This window comes from Anser cygnoides, chromosome 2, assembly GCF_040182565.1.
Source record: "Anser cygnoides isolate HZ-2024a breed goose chromosome 2, Taihu_goose_T2T_genome, whole genome shotgun sequence".
Classification (NCBI taxonomy): Eukaryota; Metazoa; Chordata; class Aves; order Anseriformes; family Anatidae; genus Anser; species Anser cygnoides.
In genome coordinates, this window is record NC_089874.1 from 5,998,227 (window position 1) to 6,004,416 (window position 6,190).

The window sequence follows — 6,190 nt, forward strand, 5'->3', positions numbered from 1 at the left end:
ACACTGAAGGAAGCTGCCTGCATGCCCCCGCTGGGGGAGTCTCCTTGACCCTCTCATCCTTCTTCTTCACCATTCCCAGAGCAGGTCCTGTCTTCAGTTGTGCTGGAATAAATTGGTTTGACTGGAGCTGCAGTAGGCATTAACCGGCACACAGCAGAGCCGAGGAGGGCTGGCTCTTTTCATACCATTCGCTGTGTACAGGCAGATAGTGACTTTGTCTCTTACTTACCCATTTTGGTTTTAGCCTCATGTCACAAGTCCCTTCTACATAGAGGGCTCACCCTACAACATAACATGTCTCCTGATTCCTGCTGTAGCAGAAATGTTTTTTGAGAGCCCATTTATAACTCTGTTCACACAAAATGTGACAGTTTTAGCTGTATTGGAAGACCAGCCTGACCCTGGCAGCCGCTAGCACTGTGATCGGAATAGTTATCAGACATACCCCGGTTTGTGATGTCTCATTGTGATGCTGTGGCCATGGAGGAATGTATTTGTTCCTTCAATAATGCAATGCACGCAGCACTGGCAGCAATCAGCAGCAGCAGGCAGCCCCACAAAAGCAGACAGGTGGAGTAGGACTCGTCTTGAAGTCAGGCACGCAAGTCTGAGCTAGCCATCCTGGACTCCCCTCACGGTCAATGGGGAAAAACAGGTTCTTTCAAAGAGTGACTCATATCATCCTAAAATAGGTCAGAGGAGCAGCTCTCCAGCAGCCTCTGACTCCTCTCCACAGACTATAAAGGGAACCCGAGGGAGACTAGCTCAGATTTAGGCAACTTATTTTTGCTTGTCTAACAGTCGTTGGTATGAATCTCAGCCGGGCTGTCCAAAGTTTCTTGGAGTCAGTGGGAGTCATGTCAAAGGACTCGGCATCCAACATTTCATGTTCTTGGTAAGGTTCTGTTTCCCAGAAGATCCCTGAACACAGAGAGAGAGGCAGGGCTGTGCAGAGAGCCAGAAAGAAAACTATGTACTCTAGCTTTGTTTTCTGGAAGATCACAGACAGGCAGCACATCCAAACAAAGGAATTCTGTCTTTTGTTTAAAAAACAGGCCAAACAAATAGACACTGTAGGTTGGTGGCATTTTTTCCCCATTTTCTGGTGAAATGAGGTCACGTGTCTGACTGTCACAGTGCCTGGATTCCCGTCTTCCTTCAGCCCCATGCATTCTCCTTCCTCAAGGTTTTTCCCCCATCCAAAATTTGTTGAAATCAGTGAAAATCCATACTGCTCAGTAAGGACTGTCAGCACTTTGCAAGAATCCCTCTCTGGGAGGAGGGCACCAGATTTCTTGCTAACTCCTCCCTTCACCCTCTCTCAGCAGAAGCTGATGACAGGATTATATTTTATCAAGATGCAGATTCTACTCGCAACCAGCACAAAAGATCAGTGATTAGCCTTTGGATAAGCAGCCAAGATTGCTTGTCCCTGACCTTATCAATCTGGTATTTGAATTTCGAGGGAGCTTTAGTGAGTGGGTTTTCTTGGGAAGCTGAAATCCTTGTTTTTAACTCTCCTGCAAAGTTTCTGCTAACTTCAGTGGAATTAATATCTCGTTCTGGATAAAAACAGATAACCAGCCGTGAGTCGTCAGAGATCAGGAAGGTCTTCATGTTGCCAGGAATTTCCCTTTCCTTCCTTTGCCCCACTTTTCAACACAGCTCATAAAATGAGAATGAGCTGTTTCCTGTGGAGTAGAACAGGGATGAGAATACCCAAATGTGTGTGGGTGTCTACCTGCAAACCACAATTCTGAGCTTCCACTGTAGTTAATGGAGATCTAGGGGACAATTCTGCTGCTTAAAGGGAAATGTGGTGTGTTGGAGGTGCCTGAGGGTGTCTGAGATGTCTGCATGGTGCCAGCAGGTGTGACACAGGAGCTGCAGGAAACCCTCACTATTCTTGAAATCCCTACCACTCAGAAATCAAGCCCTAAATCCCCAGCAACCCATTTTCTATTTAGCCCCAGCAAGTGATGAATCATTTAGGCATTCAAAGATGTAGTTTTACTGGGCATCTCCTCATAGGTACTGAGTACCTCGTGTTCCTGCTGAGCTACAAGTTCATCCCCAAGATCTTGTTCCCCTTTCAGGCTCTTCCTGAGAGAAAATGTCAAGTTTTGATTTCAGCACTGAACTGCTCAGAAAATAGTTGTGTATATTTGTAGAGAAAGATGTCTTTGGGTGTTGTTTCACTGATGGAACAGGACACTTTCAAAACCAACATTTCCAGGCAGCTGAGGAAACAGAAGGCCACGGCCTGCTTTGGGTGCACACCTTAGTTCCTCCTTGCAATTCCAGTGGCCTTTTGAACACTAAAATCCCATTGGTCTCAAGTCTGCCATGGTCTGGAAGAACAGCATGAAGCATTTTTGAAGGGCAGTTCCACAAATGTGCGTTTTGTTCAATGCAAAAACCATCCATCAGAGAGCTGCCAGAAAACATGGCCTTGTGGCTGAGCCACTGCCGAAGGGCCAAGCTAAGGGGCTGCTGTAAATAGCAGCAATGTAGCTCCTGAAAATTGCCTGGGGTGCTCTGCAACACAGTGTGCTAGTCCTCAGAGCTGTAGGGAGATGTTTCAGCATGGAGAGCAACCCTCTAAAAGTCTGGCACTTCCCTCCCGCTTTCTACCTTCTGACCCCAATGCTCCTGGAAGCACTGGTTTCTCTAGGCCTGGATCCTTTCTGAGGCTATCACTGCTACAAACCTACATCTCCTTTCTCTGGTGGATGAAGATACAGGAACTGGAGCTGGGACAAACATTTTTAACAATATTTGATGGTTTACTCACCTTCCTTAGTCCCAGCTCTGAGAGTCGACATGCACACCACATTAATTCTGCCTGAGCTTTGCAGCAAGACCCTGGCTCCAAGTGCACTGTAGCAGACAACAAAAACATTGAGGGATCCCCAGGAAGGAAACCCCACCAGTTCTTGGTGGAGAACCACCAAGGCATTGTTTACCGACAGAGGTTGGCTCTTAGGTCTTCTTGGGTAAGAAGTGCAGAAGCAGGGGCAGAAGCAAGTCAGTAAAAGGGAGTCCCGTCATGTCTTACAAAGGCTGGATATAGGGAAAATTCAGACAGGGGAAAGTTTTGCCAGGCAGTGTGGAGGAGTCCTCAAAGGCTATGGTTCCCAGCAAGGCCCTGGGGCCTGTCTCCTTTGCACAGGCAGAGCAGTGGAAAGCAACACATTTATTTTTAGCTTCGTGCAGCAATTAAGCAAGGTGGGGGGTTTTTCTCAGGAAGCAAATTTTGGACGGTTTCTTTAGAAAGATAAGACCTATCCCATTTCAGTAGGGGAAAATAGTTAGCACAGAAAAACCACTGGGAGTTTTCTGTTAAGTGTCTTGTGCTTGTGAAAGCTGCCTACTGACACCTTTGGATTTGAGCCAAGCGTCTATCTCAACAACAGGAATTTTCTTCCAAACTGCCTATCCACCCCAGCCAGGTATGTTCCCTCTGATCCCTGGGGACATGGCAGACAGGTATTTCCTGGGCCTGGCCCGTGATTCCCCCAGCTCCTCACCATCGCCTGCCACCTGGGATATAACTCAGCCCCGTCTGCTGATGGGATCCTGCCACCTCCTCAAGCAGCTTCACAGAGCCCTTGCTATAGCCGGGAGGTTTTGGGTGAAGTGCTCAGCACACCCGTCTTCTGGGTGACCTTGGGCAGGGAGCAGCAGCAGCAAGGATGGGAACAGTGATTCTCCTCTACCCCCCAAACAGAGACACATTCTCCTCTCTGTCCCAGGTGGGAATGACACAAAAGCACAGATGACCAAATTCATTTTGCAAAAGGTGGATAACAAAGCTTCTGGACCTGTTGGCTTGAGTACAAACTGCATCTTTCCCTGTCCAGCCTGAGGTCTCCTCGTGCCACCACCATGCACAGCTGTTCTCCCACGAGGCTGCAGAACATGCACAAGGGGAAATAGGATGACAGAGCCAGGGACTGAATGGTATTTCAGCAGTTCGGGCACATCCGTGTGCTCTAAGCCAGCAGGCATGCAGACTGCTCAGCAGTGAACAACTGCTCCAGCAGCCCACAGCCAAAACGAAACACACTTGGACTGACCCAACCCACCATGGAGGTAACTGTAAGATGGTGGAGTTGTAGGGTCAAAGCTACATCTTCTGCTTGGGAAATAAAGGTTGCTGCTTTGTCATGGTAGTTATATAGAGTAAAGAGACTATTACCCTGCAGTTATGCTCTATCTCACTGACGTTATCTCTTAATTGCGCGTTTGCAATTGCTTCTACTTGTGGAGGAAGGTGAAGTGGGGTTGCCTGTCTGGGAGATCTGGAGTATCCAAGAGACCTGCACCACTGTTAATTCCTGAAACATAACAGTGTGGTTGCACTTTTGCACCAGACAAGAGTTTATCCCTGTTTTGGACCAGGAATTAGCTTCAGTAATACCAACGATACAAATAATGAAAGTGGTGCAGGCCTGCACATTGTGGATTTTATTATCAGCCCAAGCAAAACAGAAGATTCTACCCAAGTGCAAAGGATGCCCAGATATATCTTGAAAAACAGACTTTTTAATGGAGAAACTCAAGAACAATCATTCAATACAGAGATGTTTTCTACTTCCTTCCTTTCCTCTAGCATTTGGTACAAACCCATGGCCACCCAGGAGCACCTGGCCTGTGATTACATTCAACAACATGACCACTTGCAGCTTGACATTGCCTGGAGAAGCAGAACTTGGAACCACTTATCCTGAAAAGCATGTGACACTCGAGCTAAAGCGTTACCACTGGTGGCTGCCAGAAGACGGCACATGACGCATATTTGCAGTGCTGCTTCTTTCCGATATATGGCAGAGATACTCATAAACATCTGCCCGAGTATTACGGCATGGACGGCCTTTAATGACTAGGCCTTGGATCTTGAAAGATAGTTTGGTGTGTAAATCTGAGGGAATCCATCAGGCATTAGGTTTCTAAGTACTCTAGCTGACGTGTGTGTCAGTACCTTAATTCCAGGATCTGTGTTCTCTCTACCAGACATCTCTGCCTTTCCAGTCCTCTGGATGTTGTACTTTGGAGCCGGAGCCATACTTTCCTTTTTACGGCATCATCACAGACTCCACAGGAATTAAGTTTAGTTTTTCCTAGTGTTGCAATTAGATGGAGTCTTCAGCTTCGGTTAACTCCAAACACTGATGGTAGCTTCTGTTGTACATTGAGTTTTCTTTCCCTGGCACAGTCACATTGACGCGAGCCCACAGTGTAGATACCTGGCTGAAGGTGGACTTTGCTCACATCGGAGAATCTTTCCAACCACCCCAAGCTTGAGGCCAAGCCTCCTATAGCAGTGTGAATAGGGTGGCAGAGGAAAGCCCCAGAAATATTCATCCTATGAAGACACCCTTTGAGCACTGACTGCAGGACTGAGAAGGTGTGTTTGTCCTTGGATCTCATGGGGCTGAGCAATAAGACCTTTGCTCTGGGACCTGAGGCAACTCTTCCTGCTCACGGACACTCCTGGTGCTAGAGCCACCAAGAGATAGGGACATTTCACTCCACAGGGATGAGTTTGATAGAAATTACCGTCAGTGTGGCAGAAGCTAAAGACCTCAGAATGGGCTGTTGCCTATCCATGCTACTTGCTTTTTATGGTACAGGTGTTATTTTAACTAAACCTTTGGAGAGCTTCATACAGGCTCACAGGGAATGATCTGCTTTCAGTTCCCTGGTGGGACACAGCCCTATGTTTCTGCCCTTCCAGTAACTAGTGTGGCCACATGCCTTCCTGTGTTTTACTGCTGCTTAAAACCTTCCTGAGATAATAAGTCTTTTTAGCTTGATTTTTTTTTTTCCCTTCACATGTTTGAAAAACAATTGTGCTCAGCATTTTTTCCGCTGAGAAGCTATTGGAAATCTGGTAGCTTTGGAGTCCCTGGGCACACATCAGCATCTCGTCACAACCTAAAGCATTTTCTGCCAGGAATGATGTGATGCGATGGTTCCCATTGAAGGATATTCCTCCCAGATAATTCCAGTTTCCAAGGTCCCAGGCTTTGAAGATAAACTTGTTGCTTGTTTGGTTTCTTAGCAACTTCTGCTCTGCGGCAGAAATGCATTCCTGAGACCCCGCTCCCGCTGCTGCTTGGAGCTGAGATGTGCTCTGCCGTAGTGAAAACAACCACAAGAAAATATGGGAGTGCAGCCTCTCCAA

At 47.2% G+C, this 6,190-nt stretch overlaps 1 long non-coding RNA gene across 1 annotated transcript; it reads left to right on the forward strand.

Moving 5' to 3' along the window:
* The first annotated feature begins 515 nt into the window (after window positions 1–515).
* Window positions 516–4,926, forward strand: LOC136790000 (uncharacterized). Its single transcript, XR_010829043.1, has 4 exons — window positions 516–655; window positions 802–895; window positions 3,367–3,452; window positions 4,616–4,926. It is a non-coding gene; the product is annotated as an uncharacterized lncRNA (long non-coding RNA).
* The last annotated feature ends 1,264 nt before the right edge of the window (window positions 4,927–6,190 follow it).